The 20273-nt window shown below is 46.7% G+C and overlaps 1 protein-coding gene across 2 annotated transcripts in view; it reads right to left on the reverse strand.

Annotated features, from left to right (window-relative positions):
• SHROOM3 (shroom family member 3) overlaps nt 1-13631 on the reverse strand; it is a 69832-nt gene extending 56201 nt beyond the window's left edge. For both annotated transcript variants that reach the window (XM_077176828.1, XM_077176827.1), the window contains exon 1: nt 13451-13631. The gene's annotated coding sequence lies outside the window, so the exon portion shown is untranslated. The remainder of the gene's footprint in view (nt 1-13450) is intronic.
• Nucleotides 13632-20273: the final 6642 nt, after the last annotated feature.

Here is a 20273-nt window from a genome sequence, read left to right on the forward strand (position 1 = left end):
GCTATTCCAGCCACATCCCAGGAGCAGTATTCCACCCCATTAGCTCAGGCTGTTCCCTCCACTGGGGTCACAGGAATGTGGCTGAGAATAAATAAATCTATCAGCTAGAGAAAAACCTTCTCTTTACATTTCTAAGGCCTGATGGAGTTTAAGCATAGGATTTAAAGCAGCTCACTCTGTTGCTCCTGTGCCCTCTGGCACTCCACATTGAACACAAGAGCCAGGTTTTATAGCATAAACAAAGCAGGCTGCTAAACAATTGAGCAGACAAACTGGTTGGAAAGGTTGTGCTTCCAATCTGGCAGAGGCAAGCTGGTCCCTTGACCTCAGGAATAAATACTGCCCCTTCTTTGAGGGAAAAAATGTCCCCACCACCCTCCTGTCCTGTGCTTGTGTCAGGTGATAAAGGCAGGTGATCAGTACTGCTAAAGATCAGACCTTGATCAGGAATCCTGCTTGGCCTAGCCTTAAAACATACAGGCTAGCAGTCAAGTCAAGGCATTTTGTTGTTTGGTTTTTTTTTTAATGCTGGGGTCTAACATGGGGACAAATCCCAGAAAGAAGAATCTTCTTTCCAGTCTCTATCCCATTCCTCTCTCTTACTCTAGAAGAAGGAACTACCAAAATGTTGGGTATCTGCCTAAGGAGAAGAACCAGAGGCAGAGCTCAGGAACTGGGAAGATCAGTACAGCTGTGCATCATCACAGTGAAATCTTCCTAAAGGCAACCAGTGTACTCCTTTCCTGGAAAACTGTTGTAAACTTTGCTCATTCCTGCCTTATGGAAGCATCACCACATACCACCTCCCTTCAGCATGAACTGTGACTTACAGCAAGCAATCCCAGCAGCAGCTATTACATCACACTCTTCATTTCCCTGGAGGGAAGCTGGAATGGCAGTGACACTGAAAAATAAAAATCTTCTCAACAAGCAAATTTGATCTGTAGTGAATCCAGCTTGGAATGCTAGCCCCTAAGAGCAAAGGTTGGTAAAGAACCTGAAATGCGACAACATGAACTCCAAGCTGGCAGATTTAACCCAGTCATTTTCATTAAAAAGATAAGATCCTTCAGAATTCTTAGGCAGCTTATGGTAACTAGGAACCCTTGTTCATTCTTTAAAAAAGCCATTTGTCACAAATGCTCATTCACCCCCCCCCCCCATACAGAGGGGTGAGTCAGATAAAAGATGTCTGTCTGTTAAGCTCTGTGACAGAAAATATGTTAATGACTTTGAAATTAAAGCAAGACCCTCTTACATACACCTTGACTACGAAAAAATGATGCTCAGCTCTTAGGCCTTTTCTTTAGGCAAAGGTGAAGCAAAGCTCTGGTGCCACCCTGGAGCTGAGGGGCAGAGCTGAGAGTGCAATGGGATCTCCCATGTCTGGACTACTGCAGAGGAAGTGACACCACCTCTGACCAGCACAGAACTGGAGCTACTGTTGTTTGTCACCCACCAGCACACTTTGCAAAATGTCAGTTTTCAGAAGTGGCTTCACACGGAATGTCACTAATAAAATAAATGTTCAGAGGCAATACACCCTGTGAGCAGTAAGCAGTGACTTGCTGAATCATCCCTGAAGGTTCCTGTGATGCCCTCCGGGCTGATGCCGACTGATTGCCTGCCTGATGGCATACCTGGAGATTCCTGCTGCTTGAGGGCCTGCCTTGGATTTTGCTCTGCTTTTATGGCAGCAAGCACTGCTGGTTTGTAACCCACCTGTTTGTATGAAATACGACCATGTAGATAACAATGAGCAATAATTCTGAGCCAGAGTCCTGATTCCTGCATCCAGCACACCTCTCTGCCAGGCATTGATCACTTACTTGTAAAATGTTTGGTCTTAATCCCCTTACTCCAGCACTGCAGGACTAGACCTGATCCAAAGCACCCTCTGAACAGGAACTAGCTTATGGAGCTGACAAAGCCATTTGTAAAAATAGATTTAGGACATTGCAAAGGAGTTGCTCCAGCCTGCCACCTGCTAAAACTGAAACTGGGGACTGGTCATTAGCACCAAGTCCAGCTGACACTGCTGGACCAGTGTCCATTATCTGACTGCCCATCCCTCAGAGGCTCTGACAAAACTGGAACAAGGAACAAAGCACCTTTCACCCCAGAGCATATTGTGGGTCACAAGGTCACAAGACACAGCTCAAATTAACATTTTGTTTGCTGCAAAAAGGTTCAGGGCCCTGGAAAACAGTGCTCTGCTCATGGCCCAGATCAGTGCTGGGAAGAATAAACAGGAGTGTGGGCAGCACTTGGCAGGCAGCTCAGGCCTGCAAGCTTTATTCACACAAGCAGTCCTTACTGTCTGCTTAGTCCCACTGCAGCCATGAGAGGGGGTGTCCATGCAGTCCTGCAGAAGGAGGAAAAGAGCCCTTAGCCATGGAAACTGTGCTGAGACATGCATGGGGACATTTTATCAGCCACTTCTCCTGTTGGGACTTTGTGGCATTTCCCAGTCCATCCCTTTGTTTCTCCTTTCTTTTCCTCTAGTGCTTGATCTTGTCAGTGAGGCAAAAGCTTTTGGAAAGGTTTCCTGATGTCCCACACACATCACAGGCTGGATGTGCTGTGTAGCAATGCCATCATAGAATCATTTAGGCTGGAAAAGACCTCCAAGATCATAAAGTCCAACCTTTGCCTGATCACCCCCTTGTCAACTAACCCAGAGCACTGGGTGTCACATCCAGTTGTTTCTTTAACACTTCAGGGATAGTGACTCCATCACGTCCCTGGGTGGCCCATTTCAATGCCTGACAATCCTTTCAGTGAAGAAATTCTTCCTGATGTCCAGGCTCTGGCTGTTCAGCTCTCTTCAAGCTGCACCACCACTCACAGGGTCAGTCAGCACTTCCTGCTGCCCTCCTAAACAGCACAGGGAGGAGAAGAGGCTCTTGCTTCCCTACTTCTATCAACAGACATGTCTGAGCTGCAACTTGCTTTTTGTGACTTGCTGGCTTTGTGTATCCAATTTATATAATGAACAAAACACCCCAAGACACAAATGGGCAGTTTGCAGAGCAAAACCCAACTCCACATTGTTCCTCACTGATTTTGTCTCAGCACAGCTCCCTTTTGGTTCACTCTGAAGCCATTCATGGGCCCGCACCCACCCATACCCATTCCCACACCAGGAACTTCCAGCCCCTTGGAAGATATGATTTATCTTCAACTGCAAAGATATAAAGCACGGCACAACGCTGAGTTTCTCTGGGCTCTCCTTTGCAGCAGAATTGCTTTATGGTATCTCCTTTATGGTTCTCTGTCATGTGTTCTTGATTCCTGAGGAACCCTGAGAACACTCCACTCCGAAGCACTGCAGAATCCTCAGGGACAGCAAAGTGCTGGAATTAAAAGTGATTTCCAGCAGAGAGCTCAAGTGAAGCAGCAAAACTTTCAGCCAAGGGCCTACTGGGATGACAGGAGCAGACCAGTGTCCTATATATTCTCACACTTAGGGACAGCTACAGGCACCTGGGGTCTCTATTATCCATACTTTCAGAGGCACTGGAATTATGAGCCACATTTGTAGTGCTCATGGTGGCAGCACCATGCCAGAGAGAGAATAACCACTCAGTCACTGAGGCAGAGGTGAAGCAGGAAGATGCAGGAATACTCTGGGCCTGTGAGCAGAGCCCCATCTTCCAAGCCTTGGATGGGAGGGAGAATGATGAAGAATCTGTTCCCCTTTTTAGCTACCAAAGGCTCATTCTTGGGTGACTGCAGCTGAGGAAGGCAGTATTTTCTTTTCTAAGAAGCAGTTCTCACCATCTACTTAGCAGGAAAATCCAGGCTGCGGTTACAGCAACCAGTACAAAGACATTCCTCTGAAAATTAGAGAGAAAGACCTTGTATTTTTTTTTAATTGCCTTTTCATACCTTGAGTGGTGCAGGGTATTTTGCCAAGTGCACCACACATGGCAATCAAGCCTCACAACATCCCTCACCTTAGGAAGGGCTGTCACATGTACTGCCTGCACAGAGAAATGGAAATACACAGCAGTATAAACACCTTGCCTCTCATCCCACAGTGAGTATGTGGCACAGGCAGAAATGATACCCAGGCATCCTGGCCCTCGAATAGTTGCACACCTACTAATCAGGCTTTACACATGTAACTACAGGCCTTTAGTTTAATGCTGTCTATGAGGAAAGAAGTATACTGCTGATTTTTTAACAGCAGATATTAATTATCCTTTCCTTAAATCTTCCACAGGGATTAAACAGTGAGGAATAATAGTAGCTGCCTTACCCCCAAATTTAAATGTTGAGTGCTGAGAGTTTGTATTTTTTTTTTGCCCCTAAACATTCCCTTGAAGGGCTGCTGTGTCTCTGCAGAGCACGAGGTGTTCCCACGTAGTCACACTGTACACAGGGCTTATTGAAGGGCTTCATTTCAGGCACACCAGAATGCCTCTTGTCCTCCACAGTGCAGAACTGGACTGTGAAAAGATGATAGCTTGGCTCTGGATAGATGGATCAGGATAGATGCATCCCCTCAGCCACCCAGGCTAGGCTTAACCTTCACACCTTGCTATAAAAGGCAGCACAGACCTTCTTGAAACAGTCCAGGGGATTCTACCCCTTCTACACAGAAAGGACCACCTCTCCTGCCTGATAAACTGGCATCCCATGTCAGCTTGTGCTTATGTCTAATAAACAGCCAGGGCTGAAGTCAGTGGGATTTGCTCCTGGAAGGGTAAGGTCACCCACTGCCTTGATTCCAGGCCTGGAGCAACATCACTTGCTCATGTCCTTAATGACATCATGAAGCTTGTGCCTTTAAAAGACTTCTTAAGAGCAGCAGAAAAAAGAAATGCCTGGGAGGTTCCAAAAACTCATGTCTGAAGGTTTAATAGGTTGATTTATGGGTCTGGGTCTCTCCCACTGTGGCTCTAAGTAAATGTTCAGTTAGGATTTTGTGAAGGGCTGGTGATCATTTCCTGCTTTGTCAGCTTTACTGAACAGAGCGGCTGCTGCTCCCCTTCCAGAAACAAGGCCTCTCTGATAAGAATAACTTGAAAAACAAGAGCAGTTCAAATTCCAATAGCACTAATTCATCATTAAGCTCAAACTCCTTCTCATGCCATCATTCTAAAAGTCTATGCCAGACTAAGGAAGACAGAGCTAAAAAACACAGAATGAAATGCTTGGATCCTGAAAAAAAACACAAATGTACTATATTTGCACTTGGTCACTTTTCAAAAGATCACTTTTTACCTAGCAATGTCCCAGAAGAACAAGGCAGGGGGGTTTCTCAGGTCATGAACATAAGGCTCTTCTGAGGATTTAGCATCTGCAAGTGCCAAAATGCTTTGTGCTCTCTATGAGTTCACAGCTCTATTTCCAAAGTGTGGTTACATGTTAACTGTGAATAAAGTTTTCCCTACTCTCAGCTGGGCACAGTGTGTGGCAGGCATATCCCAGGACAGGACATTCACAGGAAGCCAAAGGACAAGGGGGCCCTGAGCTTTCCCCAATTAAAGGGAGGGCTGGGAAGTATCACAACCGAGCCTGTGTGGATTTTGCTCAAGATCTTCTCCCACAAAAGCTCTTTTTTGAAATGTCACAGGGAACCTCAAGTGTCCTGGAATTTACCAGCATCATCCAAGAGGCACTTGGATGTGTAAATAAAGTAGCTGTGCACTTAGTCCTGGCTCCCAGCATGTAACCCCTGTGTAGGAACAAACGCTGTCAGCTCTGATAAGGACATGGGCTGGTTACACAAAGGTGAGTGGCCCCACAGACGCACGCTATGAACCAAAGGAACTTCTCAATTATACTGTTGTATCACCCAAACCTAAAGCAATCCAAACCTACCATAATCCAAGGAGTTTGGGCTTGGATACACTGGGTACATGCATGGGTCTTTGGAGGACACCTCATGTTGACTTTTAAGAATTCCTGCTTGGAAAGTGTCACATGTAGTGTTCATCGTGCTGAGATGACCAGGCCAACATGTGGCCTCTAAAACCCAGACATGAAATTAAGCAAGTGCTCCTCCATGAATGCCTGAAGAAGCTGCATAGCCCAACCAATTCAGGAAAACCACAGCTGAAGTGATGCCAACAGTGCATTTGAAATACAAAAAGATAAATAACCTGAAGGACAAGTTACCACAGGTAAAAGAGGTGTGAAAGAGGCATGGGAAAAGGCACAGAGCAAGCTGGTAATCTGTTGCTAACCTTTCCAAAGAGAAATCACTCTAAGTAAATTAATAAAAAAACCAACATCTTTTTCTCTGATGCCCAAATATCTAAGAACAAAAAATGACACTTGGGCTTTCCTGGCTGCACCTGAAAGGATCCATCACACAACTCTCCTCGAGGTTCCCCCTCCAGGGGAACTGGAAAAGCAGCAAAGAAATGGCAACATGAAATCAAAAGCTGAGAATTATTCACACTAAATTGTCTCCCCTCAGTTGTCACTCCCAACCTCCAGCTCCAGCAAAGCCGAGTCAAAAACTGCCCTGGAAACAAACCCCTCCTTTTGTTCTCTGAAGACTAGAAGTCTTTTTATATTTAAATGAAAATCTGTCAAACTAATTATGTGAATATGTAATGGTCTCATTTTGTACTCATTAGAGAACATGGTAATGGCCATAAATTCCTCTGACGGAGCGTGTATATGTGACCATGAATGTCTGCTAACGTCTCATAACCTTCAGGCTGGACCACGGCTTTTGTCCCCGGGTTAGACCTCGTGAGACAAACAAAAGGCTCAGTATTGCTTAAATTAGATGCAAAGTGCTGTGTTACAGCAATATGATAAGCATGATTCTTGTGCACACAAACAACCCAGGGGAGCGCAGGGAGCGTTCCCACCGTGACAGAGACGTGGCCCCCGTGTCGGTCAGTGACGTCGGCCATTGTCCCGGGCCATGTACAATTTTCTGCTTCAGGATAAATGGGCAGTACAGCTGTTGCTGTGCGTTGCTCTGAATGTCCCGTCAGGAGAATTTCAATGGATGTGGCATTCTTGGCATTTTTTGGGTGCTTTTGATGCCCACAGATAAAGAGAAGAAATAAATACGGACAAGCAGCACAGAAATAAATATGTAGGTATTATATCTCATTCAGAATTGACCTTCTTTCACTTATTTCTCTTTATCTTCACATACTGATGATTGATAACTTTTGAAATAAAACTGGGCTGGCACTAAAATGGATCCCAGTCTGAATTTAACAGATGCAAGGAAAAAAACTGACATCAAAGAATATCCAATGCAACATGTTGGAGCTGAGGCAGAAAATACTGAAGAACATTGATAATTCTGGAGGTGTGTTGCAGTGTAGGAACAGCAGCAACACTTTATAGGGAGAAATGGGCTCCTGGGCAACATGAGGCAGAAGGCATAGACTTGTCTCAGCAGACTCAAGCCTACATTCCTGGTTTTGTTTTGAAATGTTATTCTGAATGGTACAAAGAACAAAAAGTGTGATAAACACTCAAGAGAGAGAAGGAGACTGAACCTTAACAGCCCTCAGTCATCTACAGCTTTCCTTTAGTGATCCCACTGTCCAAAACCAAAACCACCCAACTCAGCTTTGTTCCCTTCCTGCTGGGGGATTGTGGGAGCATCCATGCCTGGATCAAGGATCTTATTCTACATTAGAACAGCTTTCAAGTAGAGAACACAGCAAAGACACAACCTGACACTGAGGTGCAGTTAAATGCAGCCAGAGTTTGTGACTGCTTGGTGCAGGTCAGAGCATCCCTCCACAGCTGGCTCTTGCTCTTTGCTTTTTCCAGCCAAAAACCCAACTGCCTCGTGCCTGTAGTTCAGGCTGGCAGCTCACAGTCCCCTGCCCCCAGCAGCTGTGCAAGAGTTCCTGGCAAGGGAGAAGAGGCTAAAGAGGAAGGGAGCACTGCAGAACCCATAAGAACACCCATATTGGTTCAGTGAAGAACTAAATGTGACTAAAGACACCAAGTGCTTGATTTTAATTGCTGTTTTCCCCACCCCATTCCCCATGGTTTTTTGGGGGTCATTTACTGGGAAGGATGGCTGCAAAGAGCATGGCTATGACTGAGTAAGCTCCTGATTAAAGCCCAAATCTCTGGTTGCAGCAGCACTGCCATTTTCCCTGAATGAGATCAAAAGTAAGAGATAAAACATATGAGGAGGTGAAAGGCTAATGGCTCCTGAAAATAGTTCGGTGGTGATAGGACTGAGATTATTTCTTCGAACAACATTTCTCTCATTAAAAGCAGGTAGGTATCAGATTTTAATGACTTGTTTTTTCCCATCTGGGTAGGGCCAGAAAGACTTGGCTCCCCTGTTCTCCACAGCCGTCTTTCAGAAGAAATGCTTACCTGCCTTCTTATCACGGTTAAATGATACCCGTGCTTGAAAGCAGGATTTCTATCCTTCCCCACAACCTTGGGCAAATATACCTGGTTCTCAGAGAGCTGACAGGAAGGCAAACCCCCTACTGCAAACTGACAGCTGTCAAGTGATAATAAATACCTGTAATAGGGAGAGTTTTATCCCTCCTCCCTGTACATATCAGCTTTCACTGAAATTGTACCCTGCTCCCTGTGATCAAGCCACTGTAGCTGTGTGCCCAGCTTCAAACACAGCCCTGAGCACTGGGGAGAAAACTACTGAGTTTCCTCTCCTCTCTGCTTCATGACATCTCCTTTCAAAGGACATGAAAGTGCCAGTTCTGTGATTCTCTCTTTTCCATGGGGGATTCTCTGCAAATTTTGGTATTTGTTGCATGCTGTTAGGCATAGAAATAAAATACTAAAAGAATACTAAAGAAACCAATATAGTGTCTGGGAGAGTTAAATACCCCTAACTTCTGAACATCTCACATCAAGCCTCTTCAAACACTCATGTAAATTTGCAACTTACAAGTCCTCATCTTAAAGGAATTAAAACACTTAAATACAATCCACTTTGCTGAGTCACAGCGAGAGGTTGAGCAATGTGCAGGAATGAGGCCTCAGCTGCTTGACAGCAGGAAAAAAAAGGTTAAGGTATGGGGAGAAAAGAAATCTGCATTTCAGAAGAGAATTTCCAGAGGAAAGGAAGGAGTGAAACCATTCAGACAGACTGACAGACAGTCTGTTCCTGCCCCTGCTGACAGAATAAAGGCTCTTTCAGCACTAACCCTTCCCCATGGCATACCACCTCACACTGGTGAACAGGAGACAGAGTTCTTATGTGGCAAAATCTTCCCTGGAACACAAGTTGGCATCTCTCAGAACTACCAGTGAAGCTGAGCTACCTGTAACCTCAGAGAATCCAGTCCCACCACTTCATGATGCAGCAAAACCCCTCAGCCACAACAGAAGAGCTATAGGGCCAGAAGAAAATGATGGGCACAACAAATCAGTCCACTGGGATTATTTACATCAGTTATAACCTTGGTATTTGAAATAACAAGGCAAAAGTGATCTCTGTTTCATCGAGGACAATGGAGTGCTTGTACATCCACTGGAGATTTTACTGACCTCATGGCAAACACAGGTTCACACTCGATTTGAATAGAACAAGATTTTGGCAATTTGTTTTCATTATATTGCAAGAGCTCTATTGTCATTATATTGCAAAGGTTCCACAGTGCTAGAGTTTTGTACCTCCTTGAAGTTTCTCATAGGCAGCTCCTCTAAGCACTGACTCTTCCTTCTTCACACAGCAGCCAAGTGACTCCAGATCCCCCCAATCAACCAACCAGCCCACTCTTCTATAACACTCTTCTTATTATTGGCTATAGCTGTGGCCTGTTAAAGTCAGGCTTGCTCCTAATCGTTAATAATTGGGTCAGCTGCAACTCTTTAGGGGGTAAGATTACTTTCTATACTACATTTATTTACTTATATTCTATCCCCCTACAGCAATTAACAATAAATTACACACATGGGCTCATGTCCTAGCACAGAAAGGAAAACGCCTCCCCAAACCAAACGCAAGCTGAGCTCTACAAGGCCCTTTCTCCTTCAGCAGGCATCACTCCGGAGCAGGAATCCCAGCCCCCGTTCCCGCTTATTCATGAGTGTGCGCATGCAGGAGCGGGGAAGAGGCTCGGGAAGAATTTCTTTACAAAAAAGAAGCAGCAGCCCCATTCCTGAGCCGCTGTTGCTATGGGCCCGCGGGGCTCACAACAGATGGCAGGAGAGCCATCCCTGCGCCCGGCTCTGAAGCTGTCCACTCAAGCATGCCATTCGCATTCTCTGCATTCCGGCGGGACGCGGCCCCGGCGCAGGGCGGCTGGTCCCCGGGACACCGCGCCGCCCTCTCCTCTCTCGAGGTGCCCGTGCCGGCATGTGAGAAGCAGCGGGACCACAAATCCTGTCGGGATGCGGGATTTCGGTACTTTGAGAGTTTCACTGACTGGGAGAATGTGATTTGTTGACCAGAGGCTCGGTCCTAGACATTGTCTGTTCCTGCGTCCTTGTAGTGATCTGATTGGGAGTGAGAAAACAGCACCGAAGGGCCTGATTCAGACCCTGATGCAGGGCTGGGCATTTTCCTGCTCCCTGGAGGGAGGGGGGCAGCAGCCTTCAGGATAAGGGCTCGAGGTGGGGAGGGCTGGACCGAGGCAGAGACATCCTCTTTGCTGCAAAGACATCAATGCATCCTAACCACTTGAGGAGAGCACAGTTCAGAGCCAAGGCCACGGCCAGAAAGGATTCACTGTCCAACAGGTGTTACAAACAGCTGAGAAACGTGAGAGAAAGTGAGCAGAGAGAAACCAATGTAAAGATGCACTAAGAGAAGTGGCAGGTGGGGAAAAGCACAATTTAAGAAGCAGAGATGTCCAAATGTATAGAAAAGGGACACCAAATGCAGCAGCCAACTGTACTGGTTGGTACAGGTACAACGTTCTGCCTTGCTGGTCCATCTAGGCTGCAGTAGGGCAAGATTACCTGCAAGAGCCCCCAAAGTATGCAAAACGTTGTTGAGGGTTGAACTCCCCATTCCCAGGGAGTTCACAGTCCCAGACTTCCTCTTTTGTGCCCTGCAAATCCCGCCTGGGAACCAAAGCGTGCCTGTGACTCCCAGCAAAGCTCTCCCAGCTCCCAGGGCACAGGCAGGCTGAGGAAAATGCACCCTGGCTCCCGTTGGACACTTAATGGCAGCGTTCTGGTCTCCTACACCCAAACAACGGCCGGGCTGGCTCTGCAGTGAGGAATCTGAATGCGATTTGCCTGTCGCTTGCTGATCACACAGGACGGGGCTCTTCAGGGCTAATTTGCATTTGGCTGCCAGAGTCACCGGGTTTTCCTTTTCCTGGGGGGTGTTACAGCAAGGATGATGGAGACAAAGGGGCAGATGCCGTGGGCCGGCCGTGTGCAGCTGGCCATCGCATTGTGCCGAGCTGCAGGGCTGCTCCGAGGCAGCCTGGGAAATGTGCTCCCTGCTCCCGGGCAGGCTCAGCCCAAAGCCAGTGCCACTCTGCTTCAGGCATGGGACTCGCCTGACCCTCCTAAATGGTCTCCTCCCAGAGCACTGGGGGATAATGTCATTTTCTAGTTCCTTTTTTTTCCAGTGCAGACACGGAGTAAGCCTTAAGTTGGAGGAAAGAATCTGACTTCTGCTAAAAGTCATTCGGGTGGCTGCATGTGCAGTCTTTTCTGTGCAGGCATGCAGGAAATTCTCCCTCCCTCTCACACACACAATGGTTTAGATTTGGTATTTACGAGCTTAAGTTGGAAATAAAGGAGGAATGAAGTTTCCAGGTGGCTCTTTCTTTCTTTAATCTTTGCTATGTTTCTCCCTCCCTGTCTTTTCTATCAGTCGTTAATCAAATTCCTGCTGTTACTTTTATTGAACAAAGGAGATGCTGGCACAGCCCTGAAGTGCCTCTGTACATGGGTTGCCCTCTAAAAGCCAAGTTGCTACGATTTATTACTAAATGGTCCCTGCAGGCTGTAATTTATGAAAGGCAGAAAGAAACGTCCAAGCTTTGGCGACTGAGGTAAATGCTAATATCTGGTAATTCTTCAGCCACTTGGGTTTCTATGAAGTATTGCCTTTAGCCCTTTGAAGGCATCCAAAAGACTTCTCTTTAACACAGTATAGCACACCAGAGAAAACAGTAGCATCAGCCTGAGATGAATTTTCTCAATTTGCTTGAACGGGGTGACCACCCAATCTCTTTAATTCAGGCATCTCTTCAAATTTCAGATGGGAGGTTCCTCTCATTGCTGCAGCCTGGGAACATGCACACTCCTGTAGGCATCAGGCCAGGCAGCAGGTTGGTGGGATCTGTGCTGTGAAACAACCTCTTCCTTCATGCTCTGGATCCTTGTCAGCTCCACTGTCTCAGGAATCTTTAGGGATACTCCCATGCCCACTAGTTTTGTCCCAGTATTCCACTAGCACCACTACAACCTGCACTGCCAACTTTCCGTAAGCACAGTGGATCAACACAGTTTAGATGAAAAAAACAGTTACAATTTCCCTTGAAGTGCACAGCTAAAGCTTTGGCCCATACTCAAAGATAAAACAACCCCAAACAAACTTCAAACTAAAGATATCCTAATAGCAATGAAGCAGCTAATGAGTTTAAAGATTAGTTTTAATGGGTTTACTAAAGGAGTTCATATGTCAGGAAATACTCAAAATCAAATCCAAGTTCAATGAACTTAGTTTTATGATTCATGACCAATCTAGAAGGGCGGATAGGTGTGTGTACAACATACCTCAGGTTCTCCAAAGAATGCAAATTTGTGCAGGGCCACCTGGAGCGACAGTGATTGCCAGCACTGGAGCTGTACTAATCACCATCTCTCATGAACCACCCTCTTTCACGTTCTCTCTCTGCTCCCTGCAATGTTCAAACGAGAGCATATCCCAGATTGTGGGGCTGGTCCATCTCTGTCCAGCAGTGATGTAAAGTTCGTGCCTGGTTTGCCACCCACTTTAAATGACTCTCAACTTATAAAAGGTGAAGGCCAAGAAGAGTGCCACGAACTTGAGCATGGATTTTTCTAGACTATGAAACTGCAAACTGCACCCTAGAAATCATGGTGTGGATATGAGTCAGGGCCCCTGATGGCGAAGACTCAGCATCCCAAGTGCATGGCATTGATATCACCCTTGGACACCGAGGGTGAGGATGGCAACATGCTGCACAGCTCTGGAGGCTCTCCCAAGTTCACCTCTCCTGTGAGCTCCTGGCACTTTTCTAGCCTGAAGTCTGAGAGCTTTGCTTAGATTGCACAACAGCCTCCCAGTGACAGACCCTGAGCGCCGGCACAGCACCCGGCTCCCGGTTTGCTGGGAGATCGCTTAAAACAGCGCCCGAAAAATGCCCCCCCCCCCCCCCCCGGCACTGCACGAACACTCGTTTGCTCTGAACTTTACGATGCCTGTGAGGTTTAGGACAGAGAGAGTCCCTAAAACTCCCGCCCTCCGTTCTCCCCAGCCCCGCGGCGCGGTGCAGCTGCCGGCCCGGCACGGAGCCGCGCAGAGGCCGCTTACCTTTGGAGCCCCCGGAGGCAGGCTCGGGATCTCCATCCCGCCCGAGGGGAGCGCGGGGCCGGCAGCGGGGAAGGGAGGAAGCAGCGGGGAAGGAAGGGCAGCAGCGCCCGGGAGCGCGGAGCCGCGGCGCGCAGGCAGCGCGATAACGAGCTGCGGGTACAGGTGCTGTGCACGCAGGCACCTCGGCACTAATCCCGCAGGAAAAAGCAGGAGGTTGGCTCGGCACAGGCAGCTCGGATTACTGCCCTCCTACCCGGCAGTCGTCAGCAGGCCTGACAGACAGGAGCAGAGACCGTGAGGAAAGGGGGAATGTGCTGAGTGAAAGTGCCAGTCAGCTCTGCCCCGGCTCCCCGCAGGTTTGGGCTTGGCCCCTCTTGTAATTAACACTGGGCTTTGCGGGGAGAGAGGAGAAAAGAAACTATATCCAAGAAAAAAGTGTTTTCAGCCAGCCAGGAACTATCTATTGTTTCTCTCAAAGTTCATCCCTCACATTGCTAATGAACAATGTAACTGGGATAAGGGTGGGGGATAAACACGGCGGAGGAGAGGTGCAGCAGGGATGTTGGTTCCGGTTGCTCACTGGCCCCTAAATTGGGGTTCAGCAATCGACTGCAGGGCTGAAAAAGATGACACAGAAGAAGGCTCTGGAAACTGGATGAAGTCCATGGAAATAATCCCAGAAAAGCACATGGCCCTCAACGCACTGGACCCATCCTGCTACTGAGGAAGTCAGCCTAATGCAGCATGGGAGGTTCAGGTGCTCTATACCCAGCTAGGCTGTCTTAACATCCGAGAGAAAACTGAAAACCTACATTAAATATACATTAAATGTATTAAATTAACATGCTTTTCCTACCAGGAGCAAAATGGTTCATTTCAGGCCAAACAGAACACACAATTGCATTTCCATTTAACCCTAAATAGTTCTCTTTTCCAGGCCAGCTGTAAAACCAGAACATTCACAGTCTCACCCCTACTGTTCACCACATTTTCTCTACTCCAATGTCCCCTTGACTTCAAGTAAAGGAAATACATCATCCTCTTCCACACAGTTACGTTTTTGAATGCCTTCACTCACCCCCTGACATTTCACCTGACAATAGTAATCGTTTTCAAAAGCCTGGTAAACACAAAAGCCTAAGTGGTAACTTGGAGCTGAGTCTCTTTTCAGCTCCTGAAACATGCATTTTTTAACCACTATTTCTGATTTTCATTTCCTTACACATTCTCAATAGGAAAAAAAAAAAGTTATGGTTCATTATGCAGGTATAACGTACCTAAAAATGTTTTACATACATGCACTGAAGATCAGCCCTGCCTCCCTTCTAATGCCAAAGTCAGGCAGGAAGCTGAAGAAAGGGGGATTAGGAAAAAAAAAAGTTCTATATTCTTTGTCCATCTGTGTTTGGGTGAGTTATTCAGGCTGCTTTGCACTACACACAGGAAGAGTTGTGCATATAAAAGAGCATTTGATACTGTCTGTGCAGTGTCTGCTCTTCATTGTTCTTTTGCCTGAGATATTCCATGTATCCAGCCCTAAGGGAGAAGCAATTCCAAGGGATTTGGATGACCTGTACAAGCCCATTCATAAAAAACGTAAAGGAGTTACAGTAATCACTACACCCTAACATCTGTTTTGCTGAAGTAAATCCAAGCAAACACAATTTATATCAGTAGGATTACATCAGTGTTCATTAACCTCTCCCGACCCTACCTCCCTTGCAGAGGAAACCTTGGACCAAGCAGGAAAAGCAAGGAAAAGATTTTGTGAAATGACTTTAAATTAGTAGCTGAGCAACGAAATATTCAACCTGGCTGTGGCTGGGTACACATGTACATCTGTCCACATCAATGCCACCCAAGCAAGAAACCCCTTATAAATCTGTATTTATAGTCAGCTCCCATGCAACTGCAGCTCCTTTACAGCACAGGGATGATGAAATGCAGCTATTCTCAGCTTTCCCTGCAGCTGCCCAGTGAAGGTATCACCCTGCACCCCTCTGCACCTGGACAGGTAACCAGAACCCCTGTCCAGTCCAAGTATTTGCCCTGTGGACTAAAGGTCACCTCCAGACCATCCCAGATAGTGAACAATGCGTGGAGTGCTGGGAGAACACATGCTTGTTTGTCTGAGTTTCCATATTATTGTGATCTGATCCAGCTCCAACCTAATCCTTGGGAAATTCCAAAAAAAGGAGATTCATGCTATAAATGTACTTTGTATGGCACTGGCAGAGATTTCCCAGCTTTTCCAGAGTCACTTGCTGACAAATACAACCCCAGGCTGATTATTGCCTGAAGAAGGCAAACTAATCCACAGGTACAGGGTGAGAGGAGCAGCTAATTGGAATGGCAGTCGCTGGAAATTCCTGGGTTTCTAATGCAGCTTCAGCTGGGGGGTCAGTCTGTAACATCCCAGCAACCATAACACATCATGGCGGCTGGCATTTATTTCTTTCCAAGGCATTTGCCCACTGTTCCTATCAGTGACCTAAAAGCTTTTATCCAAAAATTGTATCTAGATCTCCCTTACATTTACTAAAACCCTATCATTCCTGAGCTGTAGCTAATTAAATCCTAGACAGTAAGGATTTGCCAGGAATTTAAAAGTTAAATTCTGTTCCCCTCTCAGCTGTCTGTCCCTTCCTAATGAGGCAGGGACTGCAAACATTTCAGTGAATGCATGGGAAACTCATCTATGAAAATACTGATGCTTGAGATATTTAAGACTGACCAGTTTGATCCAAGACACAAGGAATTGTTAAGGCCTTTCCTTACCAGGGTGTACAGGGCTCGGAAATCCCATCCAAACAGTGGGTGAGGCCCCTGGCGGGCTTTGGCTGGTCACACCCATTGGCATTACGTGAGGAGCTGCAGCTCCAAGCAAAGGCTCATTTTTTCAGTGATAAAAGGATGCACTTTGAAAGAGCTGAGACACAAGGAGACATGAGCAGGGGCACGCTGGAAAGCCGAGGAGGAGCTCACAACAAACAGAAACCAGCGCTAGACACAGACCACCCTGGCAGCCCTCAGATGCCAGCTTTGGCCTCTAAGCTGTCAGTTAAACATTCCATGTGCATGAAGCCTTCCTTTCTGCCATTTCCCCAGCCATCAGTACGGAACAAACCCAAGCACACCGCAGAGCAGCTCTTTGGGAAGGCACTGCTGCACTGCTGCAGAGCGGGGCGTGGGCCAGCACCAATTCTCATTCATTTCATTCACAAAACTCGGATTTATTTGATGCAATTTTTTGGCACACTGTCAAATACGGCACAAAATTACATTAGTGTCATAAGAGGAAAGGATTAGTGGACAGACTTCTTTGAAGAATTGTGTTGGCACTTGTCTTTTTGTAAAAATGCCAGCAGCTTCCCCTCTCTCCAGGAATAGCCCATTTTCTCCCAGTCAATGAGGGAAATCACTGCTCAGTGAGGGTCTAAGCCAAAGCCTTTTGGAGTCTGTGGGAATCTTTCCACAGATTTCCATGGGCTTGAATCAGCTCTGAGCCGCAGATGTCAGCTTTGCTGACATCTTCCTCCTGCTCTTCCACACCTCCATAGGGTCATTTATCAGGTGGAGTGCAAGACTTTTCTCCTGTACTTTTTCCTAAAGCCTCAGTTATAGTAATTTGCTGCCAAACCAAGAACAACTCTGCAGCTATGGCCTAAGTGCAAGTATTCAGGATGTCTGGGTTTAATTCCTGATCTTGCCACTGAGGTGTTAAAGGAGTTGATTAGAACCAGATCTGTCTGAAAACACAGCCCTGGCCCTGGGAGGCCCACGCAGCCCAGCACCTTCTCACTCCCAGCACCTCCCCCAGGTCTCATCATTCAGGCAAGGGGGCCCAGGGCCAGGGATGTACCAAGAGAATTACCAAATAACCCAAGTGATGCAGGGAATCTGTAGGGAAGCATGAAAACAAACATGCAGATTATGGTCATAGCCAAGGATAAACTTAATCCTTCCTTTTTGTACAGTTTTTTAGCACAACAGGAAAAGGAGGATGTTTTCTATCCCCACTCCTCCTTTATTTGACTTGTATTTTTAGTCTGAGGTTCTTTGAGAAGGAAAAGAATTGCAGGCACTGCTAAGCCCGAGGCAGACACAAACCACTACCACTGAAAGCAGAAAATCAACCACCTTGCATACTGATCTTCACTACAATATTGTGTACACCACATAAATAATACTTGAACAGGCTTCTTGCAGTCACTGGTGTCAGAATGACTGGATAAATCCTAAGAGCACACATGTGCATCACGGAGCAAGCAGCTTTGCTGCAAATCACAGCTAGTTTGAGATTTATGCTTTGTCCAGTCTCACTGGCTCTGCAAACGCAAGTGTCAACATCACATCCCAATCTGTGCTGGCCTGAGCCCTGAAAACAACACCCTGGAAGAGATCTGCAGGGCCCTTGCACATTGGTATGGGCAGAACAAGGGCCTAAAACCCTGTTAATTCTCTGCAGAACATTTTTCACAGCTGTTCCACCAGCAAATATTAATAAAGCTTTGCATTAATTAACCCAGCCTGAAGCTGGATCCCTCTGCAGAGCACTGTCCCCTGAACAAGAAGGACTGCACGGGCTGTGCCATGTGCCTGCCCTGCAGCTGCAGTGCTGAGGAGTGACCTGTGGGAGGCTTTGGCTGGGCAGTGTTTGTGCTGGAAAGGCTGTGTGGGACTTGTCCCCTGCGGCCAGGGTCCCCTTGGTGGCACAGCCCCATGTGCCACCACGCCTGGCTGCCCTAATTGCCGCTGTTAGGGACAGGCTGCATGTCCAGCCATGTAAACAGTGTGATGCTCCCGCAGCCATTCCTGCCCACTGACCTGCGCTAAAGCCTATTTTTGGCAACTGCTCCAGGCCACTGTAGGGGCTGTAAAGCACACAAGGCCCTGCCCCTGGTTTGAGCCTTATCTTCAGCTGATGAGGGCATGCACAACACAATTAGATCAGACTGATAGAACTGAAAAGGACTTTTTTGTAATTGCATCCAACTCTGCTTGGATACTGCAGTTGGAGAGGAAGCAACAGAAAATAAACCAGGTTGGAAATAATGATGTATTTCACAACAAACCAGCTAAGTCTTACTTCTTTTGTAGCTGTATCATTCAAACAGCTTTTTCTCTACCTGGTTAAAGATCAACTGAGTATCAAAACCTCTGTAAGGCAGTTTGCTGAGAACAGTAGGCCAGCCTCCTGCTACAAAATCCAGCAAACTGGTCTCTCCAGTTTCCCATTGTGATTCACACCGACTGCTCCAAATGGGCAAACCCTGAGCAAAGCGACCTCCCCAGCATCAGCCTGTGAATTCCTCAGGCCTGATGAAACTGGTTGTTGTCATGCCCATGGTGAGAGACACTTGTCGCCAGCAGTGGTTGAGACACTCTGAGTCACTCCCTGGGCTGCAGAACAGCTCCTGCTCCGGCTGCTTCTGGCCTCAGCACGATGGAGTGAGCATCAGCAAGGCCCCTCAGAGCACACCAGCTGCAGGCCTGAGGTGTACAGGAATGAACACACATATCTGAGTCCATTGTCCTGGAAATGAATGGGCAAAACCAGTGAGGAATGGGCAGAGAGGCAGGACCTGGCTTTGGGAACAGCCTTTGAAACAAGGGAGGTGTGAGCAGCTGTGCTAAAGAAGCAGAGAAAATGGAACATTTGAAAACTGTCACTGAGAGCTTCTGAGCTGGGGACAAGACAAACAAAATGCAGCTAGAGAGCATCCGTGAAAACTGTTCAGCATTTATCTCCCAAATAAAGATCCTCTTAGGGAATAGGCACAGGATTTACTTAACACTGGGGCTCATTAGGGCATTCTCTGCCTCTGCCCTACTCTAAGTCTGTGAGCAAGGAAGCAGAAAGTGTATAAATTCACAGCTTCATGTCTCTCCTCCCGCAAGTTCCTCCCTGGGAACAGCAGGACATTTGCACAGGAGTGAGAGGCAGACTGTGGTCCTCATGTACTAAATACTCTGGTGCTGGTCATCTGAGATAGATTATTTTTCTTACTGTTACTTATTGTAGCCTTTTATCTTGCCCTGAATTTTCCCTAATTTTGCCTTCACATTCCCTTCTTTCAAACTATTCCCACCTTGTCCCTCCATTACACTGATCAATCAAACCTGAGTTGATGAAGACTGATGATGACACATCAGTTGTGACATTCCAAGGGAAGTACCACATCATTGCATCAGCCAGTCTGCAGACCTGCAAGGTGTTGTAACATCTACTTTTGCTTAGTAACACATGGAGAGGCTCACCCTTTAAGTACGAAAAGCTTACCTTTGTCCTGAAATAAAAACCAAGATTAAATAGCAATCTGAGTATGCTGTGTGGGCTATGGCACAATACATATGATTTAAAAAATGTGTGCTTTCTGTCTGGTATGATGGTTGGCGTCAGCACCACACAGTTACAGAGAACTTCTCAGGTTTTCATTTGGAAGACAAACAGCTAAACCCTCAAAAACATGCTGACCTGGAATATGCTCTGCAGAGAGCCAGAAGCACATACACCAAGCAGACTTTGCTGTTGTTTGTATATGACTTGTAAGGAGTAAAGTCCATGTCTGTGGAAGTTTGTGTCACCCCATAAGGAAGAGTTTCTGTTAATACTGAGAGCACTGAAAAACTCAGGTTACAAACAGGTCAGGGAGTATTCAAACTACTGGTACTTGCAGCAAGCAACTGTAATCCATTTCATTCAATCATTATGGCAAGTTTACAAGAATCATCACCACACGCATTTCAAAAATACTTTATTTTCAGATGATGTAGTACTGCAGATCTCCAGCCAACCATTTTATCTCTTCTTACCTTCTAG

This window comes from Agelaius phoeniceus, chromosome 4 (assembly GCF_051311805.1).
Source record: "Agelaius phoeniceus isolate bAgePho1 chromosome 4, bAgePho1.hap1, whole genome shotgun sequence".
NCBI lineage: Eukaryota > Metazoa > Chordata > Aves > Passeriformes > Icteridae > Agelaius > Agelaius phoeniceus.